The sequence below is a fragment of the Perca flavescens genome, chromosome 7, assembly GCF_004354835.1.
Source record: "Perca flavescens isolate YP-PL-M2 chromosome 7, PFLA_1.0, whole genome shotgun sequence".
Taxonomy (NCBI): Eukaryota; Metazoa; Chordata; class Actinopteri; order Perciformes; family Percidae; genus Perca; species Perca flavescens.
In genome coordinates, this window is record NC_041337.1 from 2,497,720 (window position 1) to 2,519,450 (window position 21,731).

General features: G+C 42.3%; 1 long non-coding RNA gene across 1 annotated transcript; it reads right to left on the minus strand.

The window, feature by feature from the left end:
• Positions 1–2,909: 2,909 nt before the first annotated feature.
• LOC114558180 (uncharacterized) lies at positions 2,910–21,024 on the minus strand. Its single transcript, XR_003692931.1, has 3 exons — positions 20,868–21,024; positions 9,598–9,731; positions 2,910–3,014 (listed from the first exon to the last, which is right to left on the minus strand). It is a non-coding gene; the product is annotated as an uncharacterized LOC114558180 (long non-coding RNA).
• Positions 21,025–21,731: the final 707 nt, after the last annotated feature.

The window sequence follows — 21,731 nt, forward strand, 5'->3', positions numbered from 1 at the left end:
TGTCACACATTGAGCGTGACTGTCACGCACTCCCGCCACACGTTGTATTTCTTACGCGGAAAAACTATTTATAACATATTTAATATTCTGCAGCGCCCAGAAGTTTTCCGGCGAGCCGCTCTCACTATGGAACTGACAGGAATCAAGCGTGGCTTCCCTGGAGCTCTTAGTCAAGCCTGCCACTTATCAGCCAATCAAAAAAATAGAAAGGGGCTATACATATACAATAGCCAATCAGAAAATAGCACTTTTGTATCTGGGTAAGATTTAACGCAACAACCAATGAGAAAAAAGCATAGAACGGCGTACAGACACTTCCCTAAACGTTCCCAAACAGGGCTCTGAGTCTGTCAGAAGGTCTGAGATCTACCGTATCAGCACAGCAATCACGTAACGCACAGCAGACTATGATGCAGGTAGATTATTTTATAGGGTTTTTTTTTTAGGTACTTTATTTTTCTCAAAATATCAAGACTCCTCCAAAGACTCCTCAGAGAACACAGATATATTTTGAATGTGCACAAAGTTTTGAACATTAGCAGAAATCTTGCTCAAAACACATCTGAAATATTACAGTCCAGGGGTGTATTAATTCATTAAAATTAATGAATTTATCATTGAGGTGAATAATTGTCATATGCACATTTAAGGAGGTTACTTCCTCAACAAAAGTTGTCACAGCCTGTCCTTAAAACTTAAGAGCCCTGAGTAAATGCTGTACTGAGCTGTGTGTTTTCAGTGTTAAACACAGCTGCAGCTATTCATGCACGACTGTTGTTGGTGATCTCCAGAGGTGGAAGACTTACTCACATCATGTATTTCAGTAAAAGTAAAAAAAAACAGTGTTGTAGAGTTACAAATTACTTGTCAGTTACAAGTCCTGCATTCAACATTGTCCTTAAGTTAAATATACTGTACTTAAAGTACCAAAAGTAAAAGTGCTCATTATGCAGTGTAATATATCTTATTTTATTGGATTATATTATTATGCCACATCATATCTCTGTGAGATGGGCTTTTCAGCTGTTGCTTCACTGAAAACAAAGTACAGATCTCAGCTGAACATTGAGCATGACTTGAGAGTGGCAGTATCAAGCCTGCAACCCCAGTTTGAGAAATCGTCCGATGCAAAACAGGCTCATTGCAGCCACTAATGCAGGGATAAACAGACCTCACTTGCCAAATGGATTTCTCTTCTTTTCTTTTTTTAACAGATTGCAAAGTGGCACTTTTATTTATTTTCTATTTTTAAACTTGATACAAATTTTAACACAGCTGTAATTTTATTTTCTTTATTTTTGAACTCGCTGTTATTGGATGTAGATTGTTAGTTTGTATTTAGATACAACTTGTTACTATACTGATACTAGTTGTTCAATAAATTGGAACAATTTAAGCTTGTTGCGTATTTCATTAGCATTGTGTTGGGCCGATGGGGTCAGGTGGGGCTTGAAAATTCCACCTTGTCCAAAGTGGGGAATGACCGAAAAAGTTTGAGAACCACTGTGTTAAGATAACTGTGTTAGAAGTGAATGTTGCTACATGGTAGTTACTGTCATGAGGAGACCGCACCAGGCTACTGAATGTAACCGTGGCCAGTGCATGAGTCTGTCGGTCAGTATGAGTGTGTAAATACTATAGTATGTAGAGACCGAATGTAACCGCAACCGCTCCAGTCTTCCGCCGTGTCTTGGTTCCTAGCGGGGGAACGCGATTTTTTTCTTCAAAAACTTAGTCAAAGTGCAATGTATAATATATCTATCTCACAAACATACAAAACACACATCTTCTCTCAAGTTATTCATTTATTCATTTGATTTGCATCATGTCAGCACTGTCATCAGTCTCAGGTTCAGAAGAGTCTCCAGTCTGGTCTTCAGTCTCTGGTTGTAAAAGTTGATGTGAGTTCCTGGCTGGTTCTGGTCCTCCACAGTCCTCTCCATTAGCTTCTGTTTCTATCGGACCAACACATTTATGTGTTTTGAGATCAGAACGCTGGGAAAATCTTTTGTTACAAACACTGCAGGTGAATCTTTTCTCTCCTGTGTGGATTGCCATGTGTTGCTGTAAATTTCCTCTCCGTGTAAAAGATTTCTTACAGAGTGAGCAGCTGAAAGGTTTTTCTCCTGTGTGGACTGTAATGTGTTTCTGTAAACTTCCTTTCTGTGTAAAAGATTTCTTACAGAGTGAGCAGCTGAAAGGTTTTTCTCCTGTGTGGATTCTCATGTGCAGCTTTAAAGCTCCACTGTGTGTAAAATATTTCTTACAGACTGAGCAGCTGAAAGGTTTTTCTCCTGTGTGGATTCTCATGTGCATCTTTAAAGTTCCACTGTGTGTAAAAGATCTCTTGCAGACTGAGCAGCTGAAAGGTTTTTCTCCAGAATGAGTCATCATGTGGGTCTTCAGAGTTCCACGTTCAGTGAAAGCTCTACCACACTCAGAGCAGCTGAATGGTTTCTCTCCTGTGTGAACTCTCATGTGTTTATGTAAACTCCAACTCTGCAAAAAAGATTTCTTACAGACTGAGCAGATGTAAGCTTTTTCTCCTGTGTGAGATTTCATGTGTGGTTTCAGATCTGCCTTGCAGGCAAATGTTTTCCCACAGTTAGAGCAGCTAAATGACCGCTGTCTTGTCTCTTTCCAAAAATCACTATCAACACTGTCATCAGTCTCTGGTTGTAAAAGTGGATGTGAGTTCCTGGCTGGTTCTGGTCCTCCACAGTCCTCTCCATCAGCTTCTGTTTTCATGTGTTGAGTTTGTCTCTGATGAAGCTGTGAGGTCTGAGCTTCCTCTTCATCATCTTCACTCTTCACAGGGACAGGAGTGAATGGGAACTTGGTGATATCAGCCTCCTCCAGCCCTTGAAGCTGCTCTCCCTCCTGACTGCTCCACAGTTCCTCCTGTTCCTCTTTAATGTGTGGGGGGGGCTCTGGCTCATGCTGGTCCACATTGGAGCTACACTCCTGCTGCTCCTCTTCACCAACAACCACTTTAAGAACATCTGGAGGTAAAGCTGAAACACAGACAGACAGCCATTAATGGGAGTCTCAACAATACTTTGCTAATTAGCTGATTTCACTGTGATAAGGAAGCAGTTTCATAATGAAATCATCCGACTTATCCTGGGTCCCCAAAGTTCATCACACAAAACTGAGCTGTTACACTACCACCCTTAAATAAACTCATTCTTCCACTCGCTGGTGGTTGAGATGAAAACTGAGCTGAAGGAAACATTTGAGAGCAAAGAGCCAAACACAAAGCCTGCGGGCCAAATCTGGCCCCTCGCAAAGTTTGATCCGGCCCAAATACTATATATAGAAATATATCAGAAATGTGGTTTTCTTTCAACCAAATTTAAAAAAAAAAAGTAACGTGGATGGTTCCCTACAGCGCTCTTCACAAGTAAAATAAATGATCAGTTAACTACTTTCATTTAAATTGAGTGTTTTATTCTAAAAAAAAAAGAAGAAAAAAAAAGTTACCCTTAAATTACCCTACATTAAAAAAAGTGACAAAAATATTGGAAAAAGCTTCAAAAACATTGAGAAAAACACACAAAAACATCAAAAGGCCTAGAAAAAGACGATATCGGAAAAAGTGACAAAAAAAACCTTGGTTAGGCGCGTGGTTAGCTCACCTGGTAGAGAGCTTCATTCCCTGACGCAGCGGCCGTAGACTCGACTCCGATCTGTGGCCCTTTGCTGCTATCATTCCCCCTCTCCCCCCTTTCAAGTCTGAACTGTCCTATGCAAATAAAGGCCTGAAATGCCCATACAAATATTTTTAAAAATAATTTAAATAAAACTTGGAAAAAAATAAGTTAGTTTTCAATTTTGACCCAGAAATACCAAAAAGTTGCATGGTCAACGGGACGAGGGTTAAAATAAGTCTGAAAATATACATTAATATGAATCCAACACATGACAACAAAACATTTCATTTACACATCATTGTTGTTGGATGTGCGAGATAAAGCTGTTTCCACACAAGGCGATTAGCTTCTCTTTCCTCACGTTAAAAGTTCAATCCATTTTATCTTACGGGCCGGCTACATCGCAGCGTAACGTAGGCGGAGCGGATGTTCCAACACTACGCTTTCTCTATAATCTATGGAACTGGTGACCCTCGGACAGAGAGCAGCGTAGTGGAGCTTCTGCTCCGCAGAGATCTGCTCTACAAACTTAAAAACAGGACAGTCTTCTATTTATAGGTTTTACGCAAGGCTGTTTAATACATAAATGGATCATAAAGTGTCTATACTTCTTTAAATTAAACTATCAAGCAGCCTACATGTTAATGTTGTTAAGCTTAATGGATATGGTCACAAATGAGGTTTAGCCTGCATTTAGGAACCCTGAATCTTCTACCAGAGGGTAAAAGCTGACATTCTGGGTGAAGTATGTGGGTCGGCTCACAAACTATTTGTTGTGCCTGTCTGATAACCGACTGACTCAGCCTTAACAACGCTCTGTATGGTTCAAACACACCTTGCTGTGCAAACTTATCTCAAATTATCTATTCATTCTTCCTCTTTTGAGTTATATGGGACTTTTCTATACAAGCTGCAGTTATTCTGACTTATACATCTCTGTCCCTTAAAGACTCAGTTAACCCTTGTGTTGTCTTCCAGTCAAGCAACTTTTTGGTTTTCTGGGTCAAAATTGTAAATTAAAACTTTTTCAACGTTTTGGTCGTCTTTTTTGGACAATTGGATGGACTCTAGTTTAAACTTGTGTAAATGCGTTTCTTTATTTTCATGACTATTTACATTGTAGATTCTCACTGAAGGCATCAAAACTATGAATGAACGCATATGGAATTATGTACTTAACAAAAAAGTGTGAAATAATTGAAAACATGTCTTATAGTTTAAATTCTTCAAAGTAGCCACCCTTTGCTTTTTTTGATAACTCTGCAAACCCTTGGTGTTCTCTCAATGAGCTTCATGAGGTAGTCACCTGAAATGGTTTTCACTTCACAGGTGTGCCTTGTCAGGGTTAATTAGTGGAATTTATCCATCCATCCATCTTTGTCCGCTTATCCGGTGTCGGGTCGCGGGGGGAGCAGCTCCAGCAGGGGACCCCAAACTTCCCTTTCCCGAGCAACATTAACCAGCTCCGACTGGGGGATCCCGAGGCGTTCCCAGGCCAGGATGGAGATATAATCCCTCCACCTAGTCCTGGGTCTTCCCCGAGGCCTCCTCCCAGCTGGACGTGCCTGGAACACCTCCCTAGGGAGGCGCCCAGGGGGCATCCTTACCAGATGCCCGAACCACCTCAACTGGCTCCTTTCGACGCAAAGGAGCAGCGGCTCTACTCCGAGCTCCTTACGGATGACTGAGCTTCTCACCCTATCTCTAAGGGAGACGCCAGCCACCCTCCTGAGGAAACCCATTTCAGCCGCTTGTACCCTGGATCTCGTTCTTTCGGTCATGACCCAGCCTTCATGACCATAGGTGAGGGTAGGAATGAAAACTGACCGGTAGATCTCTTTTCGTCACAACGGTGCGATAGATTGAATGCAATACCGCACCCGCTGCGCCGATTCTCCGACCAATCTCCCGCTCCATTGTCCCCTCACTCGCGAACAAAACCCCAAGGTACTTGAACTCCTTCACTTGGGGTAAGGACTTATTCCCTACCTGGAGAAGGCATTCCATCGGTTTCCTGCTGAGAACCATGGCCTCAGATTTAGAGGTGCTGATCCTCATCCCAACCGCTTCACACTCGGTTGCGAACCGATCCAGTGAGTGCTGAAGGTCGCAGGCCGATGATGCCATCAGGACCACATCATCTGCAAAGAGCAGCGATGAGATCCCCAGCCCACCAAACTGCAACCCCTCCCCACCCCGACTACGCCTCGATATCCTGTCCATAAATATTACAAACAGGATTGGTGACAAAGCGCAGCCCTGGCGGAGGCCAACCCTCACCTGAAACAAGTCCGACTTACTACCGAGAACCCGGACACAGCTCTCACTTTGGTCATACAGAGATTGGATGGCCCTGAGTAGAGACCCCCTCACCCCATACTCCCGCAGCACCTCCCACAGTATCTCCCGGGGGACCCGGTCATACGCCTTCTCCAAATCCACAAAACACATGTAGACCGGTTGGGCATACTCCCAGGCTCCCTCCAGGATCCTTGCGAGAGTGAAGAGCTGGTCCGTTGTTCCACGACCAGGACGGAATCCGCATTGTTCCTCCTCAACCCGAGGTTCGACTATCGGCCGAACCCTCCTTTCCAGCACCTTGGAGTAGACTTTACCAGGGAGGCTGAGAAGTGTGATACCCCTATAATTGGCACACACCCTCTGGTCCCCCCCAGTCTGCCACTCCTTTGGCACCGTCCCAGACTTCCACGCAATGTTGAAGAGGCGTGTCAACCAGGACAGCCCCTCCACACCCAGAGCCTTGAGCATTTCTGGACGGATCTCATCAATCCCCGGGGCTTTGCCACTGTGTAGTTGTTTGACTACATCAGTGACTTCCGCCTGGGAAATCGACGACAATCCCCTATTATCCTCCAGCTCTGCCTCTAACATAGAGGGCGTATTAGTCGGATCCAGGAGTTCCTCAAAGTGCTCCTTCCACCGCCCTATTACCTCCTCAGTTGAGGTCAACAGTGTCCCATCCTTACTGTACACAGCTTGGATGGTTCCCCGCCCCCCCTCCTGAGGTGGCGAACAGTTTTCCAGAAGCACTTTGGTGCCGACCGAAAGTCCTTCTCCATGTCTTCTCCAAACTTCTCCCACACCCGCTGCTTTGCCTCTTTCACGGCAGAGGCTGCAGCCCTTCGGTACCCTGCAACTGCCTCCGGAGTCCTCCGGGATAACATATCCCGGAAAGACTCCTTCTTCAGTCGGACGGCTCCCTGACCACCGGTGTCCACCACGGTGTTCGTGGGTTACCGCCCCTTGAGGCACCTAAGACCCTAAGACCACAGCTCCTCGCCGCAGCTTCAGCAATGGAATCTTTGAACATTGTCCACTCGGGTTCAATGCCCCCAGCCTCCACAGAGATGCACGAAAAGCTCCGCCGGAGGTGTGAGTTGAAAGTCTGTTGGACAGGGGCCTCCTCCAGACGTTCCCAATTTACCCGCACTACACGTTTGGGCTTACCAGGTCTGTCCAGAGTCTTCCCCCACCCTCTGACCCAACTCACCACCAGATGGTGATCGGTTGACAGCTCTGCCCCTCTCTTCACCCGAGTGTCCAAAACATACGGCCTCAGATCAGATGAAACGATTATGAAATCGATCATTGACCTTCGGCCTAGGGTGCTCTGGTACCAGGTACACTTATGAGCATCCCTATGTTCGAACATGGTGTTCGTTATAGACAATCCATGACTAGCACAGAAGTCCAACAACAAACAACCACTCTGGTTTAGATCAGGGAGGCCGTTCCTCCCAATCACACCTCTCCAGGTGTCTCCATCATTGCCCACATGTGCGTTGAAGTCCCCCAGCAGAACAATGGAGTCCCCCACTGGAGCCCCATGCAGGACTCCAGTCAAGGCCTCCAAGAAGGCCGAATACTCCGAACTCCTGTTTGGTGCATATGCACAAACAACAGTCAGAGTTTTCCCCCCCACAACCCGCAGGCGTAGGGAGGCGACCCTCTCGTCCACCGGGGTAAACTCCAACACAGCGGCGCTCAGCCGGGGGCTTGTGAGTATTGACCTTCACTGCCACCCATGTGGCATCGCACCCGACCCCAACGGTTCCTCCCACAGGTGGTGGGCCCATGGGCTGGAGAGATGGGAGCCACGTAGCTTGTTCGGGCTGTGCCCGGCCGGGCTCCGTGGCAAACCCGGCCACCAGGCGCTCGCCGACGAGCCCGCCCTCTGGGCCTGGCTCCAGACGGGGGCCCCGGGCTTCCTCCGGGCAGGGTCACTCCATCTCTGCTTAGCTTTTTCACTGGGGTTTTTGAACCATTCTTTGTCTGGCCCCTCACCTGAGACCACTTTGCCTTGGGAGACCCTACCAGGAGCACAAAGCTCCAGACAACACAGCCCTCAAGTTCACAGAGACACACAAACCTCTCCACCACGATAAGGTGATGGTTCACGGAGAGGTGAACGATCACCAGTGGAATTTATTCCCTTATTAATAAAAAAGCAAAGGGTGGCTACTTTGAAGAATCTAAACTATAAGACATGTTTTCAGTTATTTCACACTTTTTTGTTAAGTACATAATTCCATATGTGTTCATTCATAGTTTTGATGCCTTCAGTGAGAATCTACAATGTAAATAGTCATGAAAATAAAAAGGAAACGCATTGAATGAGAAGGTGTGTCCAAACTTTTGGCCTGTACTGTATTTCCAAGAAACGTACGAGCACATCTCTGGTAAACACAAGAATTAAAGTGGTGCTTTTGCGTGACTCTTTGCGGAGAAGCTCTGATTTACAGATCTGTCGATTAAATCAACTAATCGATTAGTAGATACAATTGAATGAACGTTAGTCGATTAAGGATTTTTTCAATCGAGCACAGCCGTACAAGTTTGCGTGGAGTTGGTTTCGAACTTACGAAAGCAAAAACACATGCTCTTCACTTCCGCAACTCTACACTGCGAGCTACTCGAACACGGTTAACTTTTGTTTCCAGTAGACATTACTTAACTACGTCAGCATCCAGGTAACAGTTTGTTTTGGTTTGATCTGAAACAACTGGTTACTCCCATAGGTTGTATAAAACATTTACTCTTATAAATTACACGATCATATTTATCATGATTCTTTTCTCGCGGCTACGGCTATATTACCACTACATTACAACCCCTACAACATTACACATATGACTAGGGCTGCTCCCTCTTAGTCGACTAATCGGTCGTTTTGGTCTTAGTCAACTTAGATTTCTTTAGTCGAATAGTCATGTTTAGGGCTGCAGCTATCGATTATTTTAGTAATCGAGTATTCTACCGATTATTTCATCAATTAATCAAGTAATCAGATAAGAAATACTTAGTAAGAAATACTTAGTAAACAGCAATAGTAAATATTTATTATTGCGGTTTACTAAAACAAGGATATACAAAGACAGGATATACAAAAGACAGGTTTCCTTTTTTAGAAAAAGCAAAAAAAAAAAAAATGTATTGCCAAATTCCAAGACCTTTAAAAAAAAAATAAGTACATTTTTGGTGGCCCAAATGTAAATCTTTTTCGCCCCCTTCCCCTTCTTGCCTCTGGCTCTTTGCACTGGATATGCAAAAGAGCTGTTCACTGACCAGAGGGTAAATGTGACTGTACAAAGCTTACAGCAGGGCTATTCAACTACACTGTTTTGGGGGACACATTTTCAGAAGCCTAATACACAGAGAGGAGAAACAATAATGAATGCAAAAATCACCGACATGATGACGTCATTTACATGCATATTAAGTAGCCATGCTGGGGGGAGGAGCTGGTTTGTCTCCAGCAGCAGCTAGGTTTCCAAAGATTAGAAGCAAACTAATAAACAGTTAGACTACAAACCGACAGCTTTCGTTTTAGCTTGTTGGTAAAACATGGCTATTAGCAGAGTAGCATGCTGTATGCTAGTTGTGTAAAACAGCGCAGTGGACAAGAGCAGCAGACATTTATTACCTTGTGTTGGGTTTGCTCCGTGGAATGTCTCTTCTCACGAAATCTCACGAAACCTCGAAAGTAAGTGGCGCTCCACCAAAGTGGAAGAATCCCGTTTGGAATGGCAAGAAAGTCTCAAAACCTATAGGAAGGCCCTAAGAAAAGCCAGATCAGACTATTACTCATCATTAATAGAAGAAAACAAGAACAACCCAAGGTTTCTTTTCAGCACTGTAGCCAGGCTGACAGATAGTCACAGCTCTACTGAGCCATCTATTCCTCTAGCTCTGAGTAGTGATGACTTCATGAGCTTCTTTAATGATAAAATTATAACAATTAGAGATAAAATTCATCATCTTTTGCCCTTAACTTCTAACAGTTCATCTTTAAATGCAGGACCGCTAGAAAGAACGAGTCCCGACATATACTTAGACTGCTTTTATCCTATAGACCTTCAACAATTAATGTTAAAGATATCCTCATCTAAGCCATCTACCTGTCTCTTAGACCCCATCCCAACGAGGCTACTCAAAGAAGCGTTACCCGTGGTAAACACTTCATTACTAGATATGATCAATATGTCCTTACTAACAGGTTATGTACCGCAGTCATTTAAAATTGCTGTGATAAAACCACTTCTGAAAAAACCCACCCTAAATCCTGAGGTCTTAGCAAACTACAGACCTATATCGAACCTTCCCTTTCTATCCAAGATCCTTGAGAAGGTGGTTGCTAATCAGTTATGTGATTTTCTACATAGCAACAATCTATTTGATGATTTTCAATCAGGATTTAGAAAGAATCATAGCACAGAGACGGCACTGGTGAAAATTACTAACGACCTTCTAACTGCTGCAGACAAAGGATTTGTCTCCATTCTTGTTCTACTAGATCTTAGTGCTGCATTTGACACTATTGACCATACCATCCTGTTACAGAGACTGGAACACTTAGTTGGCATTAAAGGAATCGCACTAAGCTGGTTTAAGTCCTATTTCTCTGAACGATCCCAATTTGTTAATGTTAATGATAAACCCTCCAAGCACGCTAAAGTTAGCCATGGCGTTCCTCAAGGCTCAGTGCTTGGACCAATTCTGTTTTCCTTATATATGCTTCCTCTAGGTAATATTATTAGGAAACACTCGATTAACTATCACTGTTACGCAGACGATACCCAATTATATCTGTCAATTAAGCCAGATGAAAGTGGTCAGTTAGCAAGACTTCAAACGTGTATTGAGGATATAAAATCTTGGATGACCCACAATTTCCTGATGTTAAACTCAGACAAAAACTTCGTTTTCAAAAGATATAGTTACTCTGGATGGTATTACCCTGGCCTCCAGCACTGCTGTCAGAAATCTAGGAGTTATTTTTGATCAGGATATATCCTTCAACGCCCACTTAAAACAAACCTCAAGAATAGCCTTTTTCCATCTTCGTAACATTGCCAAAATTAGGAATATCCTTTCTCAAAACGATGCTGAAAAACTAGTCCATGCATTCGTTACTTCTAGACTTGATTACTGCAATGCCTTATTATCAGGTTGCCCAAATAAGTCCCTTAAGACTCTCCAACTAATCCAGAATGCTGCAGCACGTGTTCTGACGAGAACTAAGAAAAGAGATCATATTTCTCCTGTATTAGCTTCTCTGCATTGGCTTCCAGTGAAATCGAGGATCAAATTTAAAATCCTCCTCCTGACTTACAAAGCTCTAAATGGTCAAGCACCATCATACTTAGAAGAGCTCATAGTACCTTATTGTCCCACTAGAGCACTGCGCTCCCGGAATGCGGGGCTACTTATGGTTCCTAGAGTCTCTGGAAGTAGACTGGGGGCCAGGGCCTTCAGCTATCAGGCTCCAGTATTGTGGAACCAGCTCCCAGTCTGGGTTCGAGGAGCAGACACCGTCACCACATTTAAGAGTAAACTGAAAACCCTCCTCTTTGATCAAGCTTATAGTTAGGGAACGAGGAGTTGAACCGTCCACCTAACCCGGCCCACTGCTTCTCCTCGTAGTCATTAGTTTTATATACTGTATAATTAATAATCTAGCGAGAGTAGAGGGAGGCAGGCTAGTACAGCCCGATCCGGTTGGGGAGAGTTCTAGCCCGACCAGGCACCTCTCTTTAACCTGCCTCTCTTAAGTTATGCTATTCAATTCTAGACTGCCGGGGAGGCTGTTCCTCCCTAAGACACACTGAGCTGCTCTCTCATCTCTACTTGTTACTTTTGTATGCATCCCGTCCCAGAAATGCTTGTTACTAATCTAGCTCTGGGGAGTTTACTCCCCGGAGTCCTTATGTTTCTTCTTCGCAGAGCTATGCTCTGCGATTCTCTGCATTTCCCGGCCGCATCCTGCTGCGTCCTGCTGCATCCGCAGCATCCACCCGTGCTCTGCAGCGCCACGTTACATCCCGCAACGCCCTGCTGTGATGTTCCTATGCACAGAGTAGTCAGGATCCGGTATAGGAGACTGCACTACTCAGTATGACACGATGTGCCCTGCTATGACATGAACTTCCACGATAACCTTCAAAGTCACTGTGACTTCTAATGTGACTATTATCACCACTGTTCATCACGCCCCCAACCGGCCCGTCAGACACCGCCTACCAAGAGTCTGGGTCTGCCGAGGTTTCTTCCTAAAAGGGAGTTTTGTCGTAATAGCCACTGCTAATACTTGCTCTTGAGGGAATTACTGTAATTGTTGGGGTTTTGGAATTTATAGAGTGTGGTCTAGACCTACTCTATCTGTAAAGTGTCTCGAGATAACTTTTGTTATGATTTGATACTATAAATAAAATTGAATTGAATTGAAATTCTCTTTGCCCCCTCACTATTTTCGTCTTCCTTCATTTGTAATCTGGGCCGTCAGTGTTGTGTCCACAGAAGCGTCAACCTGTTATGTGCTAGTATTGCGCTAGTAATAATCCTCCGTGCGGAAACACAGTGAGCCGTACAACCTTAATTACATTGATTTAACAAAGCTTCGAGGCAAAGAATTTTGCTTCGACGATTTTTTGTAATCGAATTATTCGAGTTATTCGAGGAATCGTTTCAGCCCTAGTCATGTTTGATGCTTTTCACATGCTGAATCACTTATTTTCAAGAAACGTACGAGCACATCTCTGGTAAACACAAGAATTAAAGTGGTGCTTTTGCGGAGAAACTCAGATTTACAGATCTGTCAATTAAATCAACTAATCCATTAGTCGACACAATTGAATGAGTGTTAGTCGACTAAGAATTTCTTCAAATCGAGCACAGCCCTACATAGGACTATAAATACTTTTAAACAGTGACGATATAACTCGGACAAGCTAACACACATGAAAAGCTAAAACAACTTGTTACCCTGGGCTTAAAGAAACACGGCGACTTATTGGGAATTTAGCTTATTCACCGTAACCCCCAGAGTTAGACAAGCCGATACATTCCCTTCTCATCTCCGTGCGTGCTGTAACGCTGCCTGACGGCTCCAGCATTAGCTTAGCCTAGCACAGATCCTGCAGGTAACTGGTTCCAACTAGCCTACTGCTCCAAATTGTGACCGAAGTGACAAAATAACGCCAACATGTTCCTATTTACATGTTGCGATTTAGTAGAATCTGGCAGGTGTACAAAAAACAAGGTAACATGAGACACAGCCATCTTCTAACAGTAAACAAATCGGGAACTATATTCTCAGACAGGCTTGCTGCGAGCATATCACTCCGCCCAAGTACTATATTCTTCCGCCTGAGAATATAGTTCCCGGTTTGTTTACAGTTAGAAGACGGCTGTGTCTCATGTTACCTTGTTTTTTGTACACGCTGTGGAGTTATTTTGTCACTTATTCGGAGCAGTAGGATTACTGGAACCATTCACCTGCATGTTCTGTGCTGGCCTGATGCCGCTGGAGCCTTACAGCACACACAGAGATGAGAAGGGTATGTATCGACTTGTCTAACTCTGGGGGTTACGGTGAATAAGCTAATTTCCCAATAAGTCGCCGTGTTCCTTTAATAGGCAGTGTTTTATTTTGTCCACGAGGGGCGCACTTATTGAACCCAGAGAGAAACATATCGCCTGAGCTCAATGCTCCTTAAATCATTTAAATAACATTATGCTGATTTGGAGTTTGATTAGAACCATATACTGTAAATATTAACAGTATATGATTAGCTAGAACATCGCTTTGGATAGAATCATTCGATAGACACACAAGCTCAAATAACACTGTATTGAGGTATGTTTTACTATTCAGTATAGGCCTACACAAAATTAAGCTTTACTGTAAATCATTACATCCATGCCTTCAGAACTTGTGGGTAGAATATTACCACTTGTATTTGACTTTTCCTGGCTCAGTGGCTCGCTCGGCTCGTACTTAATGTTTACAGTTTTATCTGAGTTAGCTTGATCGTCACTATTTCTTTTTACCATAGACCTCTGTGGTGTCGTTAGGGGGCTGTAATGAAGGCTACAGTGGTCAATCGCGAGGAAAGAAACGTGATAAATACGTTTGGGTATTTTCTAAACTAAACCCAGGTAACCAGTTGTTTCAGATCAACTCAAGACAACATGTTACCTGGGTGCTGACGTAGTTCATTAATACAGGACTGGAAAGCAGAAGATCCATGAGCTTTATAGCTCACAGCGTAGAGCTGCTGTTAACAGGTGATATATGTTTTTGCCCTTGTGAGATGGAAACCACCTCGACACAATCTTGCAATCATTATATTTTCTTAAATTTTTTTTTGTATGTGGCTGTGATGTAGTGCTCGCTTATACAATCATATTCGCCGCAGTAGATCTGGGAAGAGATTTCAAAAATTGGCAGTAAAAATGTTTGGGATTGTGTGACAAATCTGGCAAGAGAGGCAGCAACAACTGCTGCTGCTGTTAGGTAAACACAATATACGGAAACCAGTTAGTGTGGAAACCAGTAGGGGCATAACACAGGGATCCTCCAACAACAACAAGAGGAATATGTGCGTAGAAGCTGCTGAGCAACACGTTGCCATGGAAACGTGTTCTGTTTTAAACCCGGTGTTGTGTGCCTTCTGGTTTTTCCTCTACTGGTTTCCGAGCCTGTCCAGATGCTGTGTAAACCTATCAACCTACCCACGTCAACAGATTCGCTACATATTCATAAACATTTTACTGGCCTTTGCATGTCGCAACTCAAATAAAAACTACACTGAACTGAATATCTGAGCCCTACATTACTACAACATTGTACAGTGGGAAAAATGTGTTTTAAAAGTAATTAGGATGATCCTTGTCGCGCTGGATTCAAACCTTCCTCAGCAAAAATAAAAACATACGAGTCCGCTTCACTGTCCACCACACTATCACGTTAATCACATCAGTCGACAGGACATGACTTGACAACAGGTTACCTTGATTTAGGCTTAAAAACATAACTATATTATGCACTCCAACCTTCTGCTACACCTCTGCACTATCCGTATACAAGGATTTGTCATAAATTATAGAAGGCAGCACACGGATTCTGAAACAATGGTTCTAAAACAACTGGTTACACTGGGCTGGAAACGGGATCTCGAGGCTCTCAAACAGCTAGGCTACAATAACAAGTTCCTTGGATTTATGAAAATAAGCAATATTTCTATAGCCTGGTTGACACCAGACCCTTGCCGGAAGTTAGTCAGGGTTTACCCAGGCTAATATTTCTATTGACAAATGCCTAAATCTACGTTTCCCTACAACATTATGTTTACGACGGAAAACAAGTGGAGAAAAATATTTAACCAGTAAATAGTGATGTGCGGATCGATACTAAAGTATCGATATTTACGATCCCAACGTCTCTTGCTCTAGTATCGATATATAAAAAGATCGATATTTAAACTCAGTAATTTGGAGTGAGTTTTTATGTTATCATAAGTAACTTGTTGTCACCAGAAAAGTATAATATATAGGTTAGGGAAGGAACTACTTCTCCTTACGCCGGTCAGTTGTGTGTGCACTGCGGCTCTGTGACGGAGCTGGCCAGGGGAGCCTATTTTTATTTTATTTTTTAGTAAACATGAATGTTTTGTGAAAACAATTTGAGTTAACGGTTTTCAAGGGTGCCTGATTTACATGTGTTGTAAAGAACAGCAAAACGTGGATATAGAATATTTCGTGACAAGGTTAAGAGTCAAATCTTTTTTATTTGTGTATTATTTTCAACCTGTTTTACTGTACAAGTCTCTGAGATTTTCTTTATAATTAAATAATATGAGAGTAGTTTATTGTCTTGTCATTATGCAGCTATAATTTGGAATTGGTAAGCCTACAACCTACTTTTTTACTTTAAACTAGTTGTCACATCACACTACAAATAAAATACGTAAAAAGTATTGGTATCAGTATCAGCAATACCAGCCTGGGTATTACTTGGTATCGGATCGAATAGGAATTAAGCGGTATCGCACATCACTAACAGTAAAGGACTTGAAGCCCCTGCTTTTCATTTTATGACATTAAACCTTACCATGTTCGCCAATATTCCCACACACCGTATTCCAACTTCATTTATCTAGCAATCACGTAAGCACACGGAGCTTGCTCTGAATTGGTTTGAAACAACTTGCAACACTACACTCTTAAGACGAGTGTTGAAAACAACATTCACCTTTCATCCTACACCAATTTCAAAACTCATCTTCTGATATCCGGGTCCATAGGTGACAATATAGCCTATAGGCTACAATGAAAACAATTCAAAGGTTGGGCGCAAACTATTTTCAAATCTTTTAAACAGAACTTTGTATTTGTAGGGGTTAGCCTATCTTCCGTCGTAAACATAACGTTGTAGGCTATTGGAAACGTAGATTTAGGCATTTGAGCCATGTCAATAGAAATATTGCTTCTTTTCATAAATCCAAGGAACTCGTTATTGTAGCCTAGCTGTTTGAGAGCCTCGAGATCCCGTTTCCAGCCCAGTGTAACCAGTTGGTTTAGACCAGTGGTTCTCAACCTTTTTTGTGCCAGCGCCCCCCTATCCATTATCCCGGACCCTAACGCCCCCCCATCAAATATTATGTATGTTAATTGCCCCGAATATTAATGATTATGCCCTAATATAGGCCTATTATTGTTGTTACTATGGTTATAAAAAATAATCAAAAAATCAAATTGAATGACAAAACAACACATGTATTAGATTCCCAGGTATCAAAAAAGCCATGTGGATAGAAATTATATTTTTACAGGTTTTTAAATAAAATGCAACCATTTGACATTCAAATTAAATAACAGCAGCCAATCTAGCCAAGACTAGATAACATTCAAACTATAATTAGGTATTATCAAAAGGCCTGCTGCATGGTGTGAACCTCAGCACCTTTATAAGATGACTATAATTTGAATGTCCGTTTTTGTTTGTGAAGTGACCTTGGGTGTCATGAAATGCGCTTTAAATAAAATGTATTATTATTATTACAAACACTAACAGTAGCCAATCAGAAACAGCTAGCAATTTAACATTCAAATCTAGTTTTCATTCAAATCTAAAATCGAATTGTTCCAACGGAAAACAAGCTGGCACTTATCAAAGGGTAAAAGCAGAAGACGCACGCACACAGAAAAGTATTTTGGTGATGACAAACGACTTGAAGAACGACACCTACACCGAATGGAAATAAGTTTACAACCTTGAAAGTTAGTGAGAGACGTTTTTTAGGGTTAGAAGAGTCTAGGTTTGCTATCGCCTGTCTTGCGAGTAAATAGCAGAAAAAACGTTTGGAGAAAATGCAACCCCACATCGCGCTGTGTTTGGTGGAGGTGTGTGAGAGTCCCGTACAGTAAACGGTGACATCACTGCCTCTATCGCTTCCATAAGAAAGTTTTAAAACACCAAACACAAGCCCTGAACTGGCCGGGAGTGTATGGAACAGCTAAATGTTTGCCAAACAACAAAGCACAGTCAATCTCTCTTGCACGTCTCTTTTCTTTCTCTCTTTCTCCATGAAATGAAGCTGCATTCAGGTACATTAGGAAACATTGTGTTCTATAAACCATCTGACGAAAAACTGTTACTGTGAAATATAAGCCGTTTCTCAATGTCAAGGATCCTTCCTTGGTAGGACTAGTCCTTCCAAGGAAGGATCCTTCAGAGGCTAGGCCAGGCTCCTCCTGAGCATTCGGAGAGCATGTACATTGGAACAGTCTAGCAAGTGCACGTCGTTGCGTGCTTGCGTCATTGAAAATGTTTCGCCGCCTTCACTTCCGCGCTGCATTTCAAAACACTGGACAAAATGTCAATGCGAAATGGATGTGGAACTGTGAAGTTCAATTTTTTTGTTGAGAAGGTGAATCAGCGTCTGTCTGCTTGCAGGAGGAGAATATTCCGTCGGCAACTTTGCCGCAACGTGCCAAGGTAGGTAACGTTACCGACACTGATAGGCTTTAATGTAAGCAATAGTCGTTTTCTCTTATTTATCCCATGTCAATAAAATTAAAAATTCGTGGGAGTTCATGTTTGTAGTTGTCATAACACTTAACTGGTAAGGAGAATTGCATTAATTAATCTTAATTACCTTAAGCTTACAGTAGTTGTTTACAATAGCTTGTAGTTTACTGCATGTAACATTAGCTCATTGTCCAGTAGCTTCTAGCTTTCAAACAAATGCAGTGCAAAATATGATCAGCAACTACAAGGTAAACACTACCAGCTAATGAGCTACCACAGGCAGTATGATATGCAGTAAACTGCAAGTGAGAAAGGTTAAATAGTACTACAGACACACAAGCAACAAGGCTACAACCAACATATGAAAAGTCATAACAACACCATTGATAAACACCCACTAACACAGTAAAGGTAGCTAGGTATAACTGTGTTAAATGGTCAACAGTTGTCAGTTAAGACTATAATGGAGACCACTACACAGTTACATTAAGTACCTTAATGTTACAGTATGCTTACATATATTTGTGATACAATTCTAATCTTACCAGGACGGGTTGGATAACTACTGGACTAACCTAAAGCTTTCTCCTTCTGTCTGCAGTCTGGAAACACCATCATCAGCAGCTGAGTCTGATCGCCGCTTCATGTTGAATATACTTGTGTACAGTATATAGTAATGTTTGAATAAATGTTATAATAAAAGATACACGTTTCGTTAATGTCTTTTTAGAGCTTCTATACCTTACAAGTTATTGAAACAGGTACCATCTGAATAAAATGATTCAGTTAGAAATAGACATTGAAAAACAGTTTATATTATATACACACCCAAAAACGTAATGACACAGACAAACCAGTTCATTTAATGCATGTATTTTCAGAATGACAATCTCTAAAAGGCTTTAGCAAATAATCTAGCTATTCAACATCTCTCTTTGGCCTCTGTCTCCCTGCTTGTCTTTTGCTTTCCCATCATCAGTGACCTCCGTTTGTCCCTGTTAAAAGACCGCAAAACACAACAAAAATATGTTTACCATTATGAATGCTATAACGTAACGTTATATGAAACGTTATACTTTTTACATGGGAAACTACTCATACATTTTAGCCTTCATGTAACGTTGATAGTGAAGTAAATAAGGTGCAGTGTTACCTACCACCCTGCAGCTACAACTGATAAACACACATTTCTAAATCTCTGCTAACGTTACGCATATAGAGTAACAACATATAAAAGAGATGAAAATGCCACCGGACATTAAACTTTAAAAACACAAATGGCACAAAAAGACCGCTAGCTAGCTAGCTAGCTAGCTATCCAACAGCCTAATGTTAATGATAGGTTCAGTTAGCTTAACGTTAGCTCGGGTGTATCTACCTAATTACTATAGCAATCTGTACCAGCATTAAAGCGTTAAGCTTTACATTGATTTAAAACATTAACGGTGATGACACATGTACGACAAACACTAAAGATACTTACGTTTAAATGATTATTTCGCCGTCAGCGATGCCGCTCCAACTCCGGCTTATGTCCGGCATTTAATTTTTTTAAACAAGCCGGCAAAGCCGCGCGTAAAGGATTGGGGGTGATATGGGAGCGCGAAGGATACACATATGCATCCTTTGCCGTCTATGGGGATTTCTCCGAACGAAGGACTCAGTCCTTGGTAGAATTCGGAGGATCCTCGACATCGGAACGGTCCTTCGACGGACGTCGATGACGTAGCATCCTCGAAATTCTGGCTTCGAAGGATCCTTCCTTGACATTGAGAAACACCTATAGTCTACTTGTGCTACATTGGGGGGGAGGGAGGGGTTAAAGAATACAACAGGACGTTGCGGCGATTGCTTTTTTTCTTTTCTTATCTCAACGCAGCTTCAATAGTAGCTACAGAGCTCATTTAGGATGATGCTCTTACGTCCCGTTTCCATGAAGGCAGCACGGAGCTGCGCCAAACAAAGCTGACAGAAGCACAGAAAAGTTAGGATACCCGTCTGGTCCAGTCGCAGTGCTGTAAACTGGCAGCTTTTAATGTTGCAGACAACTTATTTTTTTAGTAGTTTAAGGGTAAACATGTATTATTGTGAATCTTTGGTTTGAACTAGCTTTCAAACAAACGCACCCCCTTTACAAAATATTGCTTCCAACGCCCCCTGGGGGGCGGTACCGCCCCCGTTGAGAAACACTGTTTTAGAACCATTGTTTCAGAATCGGTGTGCTGCCTGCTATAATTTATGACAAATCCTTGTACACGGGTAGCACAGAAGTATAGCAGAAGGTTGGAGTGCATGATATAGTTATGTTTTTAAGCCTAAATCAAGGTAACCTGTTGTTTCGGAGTACTCAGATAAACAGTGATTCATGGCCTACTGAGAAAAAAGAAAAAACAAAGTCATGTCCTGTCGGCTGATGTGATTAACGTGATAGTGTGGTGGACAGTGAAGCGGACTCGTATGTTTTTATTTTTGCTGAGGAAGGTTTGAATCCAGCGCGGAGGATCATCCTAATTACTTTTAAAACACATTTTTCCCGCTGTACAATGTTGTAGTAATGTAGGGCTCAGATATTCAGTTCAGTGTAGTTTTTATTTGAGTTGCGACATGCAAAGGCCAGTAAAATGTTTATGAATATGTAGCGAATCTGTTAACGTGGGTAGGTTGATAGGTTTACACAGCATCTGGACAGGCTCGGAAACCAGTAGTGGAAAAACCAGAAGGCACACAACACCGGAAACCGTTCACAGCTGCTTTCAGGAATAATCTCAACAGAAACGACTCTTCTGATGGAAACACGTTAGCTTCAGGAGCTAGCTGCATGCGGCTAACAGGCTAACATTAGCTTAGCGTGATTATGAGAGCAGTTAGATTGTCAGACTAACCTTCTCCCCGCAGCTTGGTCTCCTCCGTGTGTTCCCGGTGTCGCTCCATCTCTGATGAACAGACTAAGAAACGCTGTTTGGGATTCCCTGATCTGGATTCAGCTAACGGCTTCTCCCCTCACTGCTCCCGCTGCTCAGCACGGGCAAACAACAACAAACACCACTTCCGGGGGGACCGCTGTCAAAATAAAAGCCTTCTTTAATCTCTTAATTTCTTTCGTGAGGATACATTTTGTTACATTAAGGCATCATGTTTTACTGTTGTTAAATATTGAATTATAAAGTTAATTTGTAAAAACTGAGGGCATGGTTTATATTAATACGATTTATGTAGTTTTTATACATTTGATGTATCGATTTAATATATTTCGAGACAATACTAGACAGGATCATGTTATTGATTATGTTACTGCCTTATGAATAGTGATGGTCAAATGAAGCTTTGCAAACTACTGTCTTTATTTTCTCTCTGTTCAACAAAGGGTTTGAAAACACACTGAATTGCCATTCATTTAACCTTTTTCTTTGAACAGAGAGCGCCATCTAGTGAGCTCAGAAAATAAAGACAATGGTTCGCGAAGCTTCACTTGACCATCACTACTTATGAACCCTCGACACACACGCACACACACACACACACACACACACACACACAAACACAGAGACACACAAAAATACACGAACACACGCACGTACACACAGACACACAGACACAAAAACACACACAGAGACAAACAAACACACTCGCGCACACACACAGACACAAACAAACACACACGGGTGTCAAAATAAAAGCATACCTTTCAATGGACAAATGATCTTAGGTTTATGTGTATTTTATTCAAGCAATTGAAAGAAGTGTTA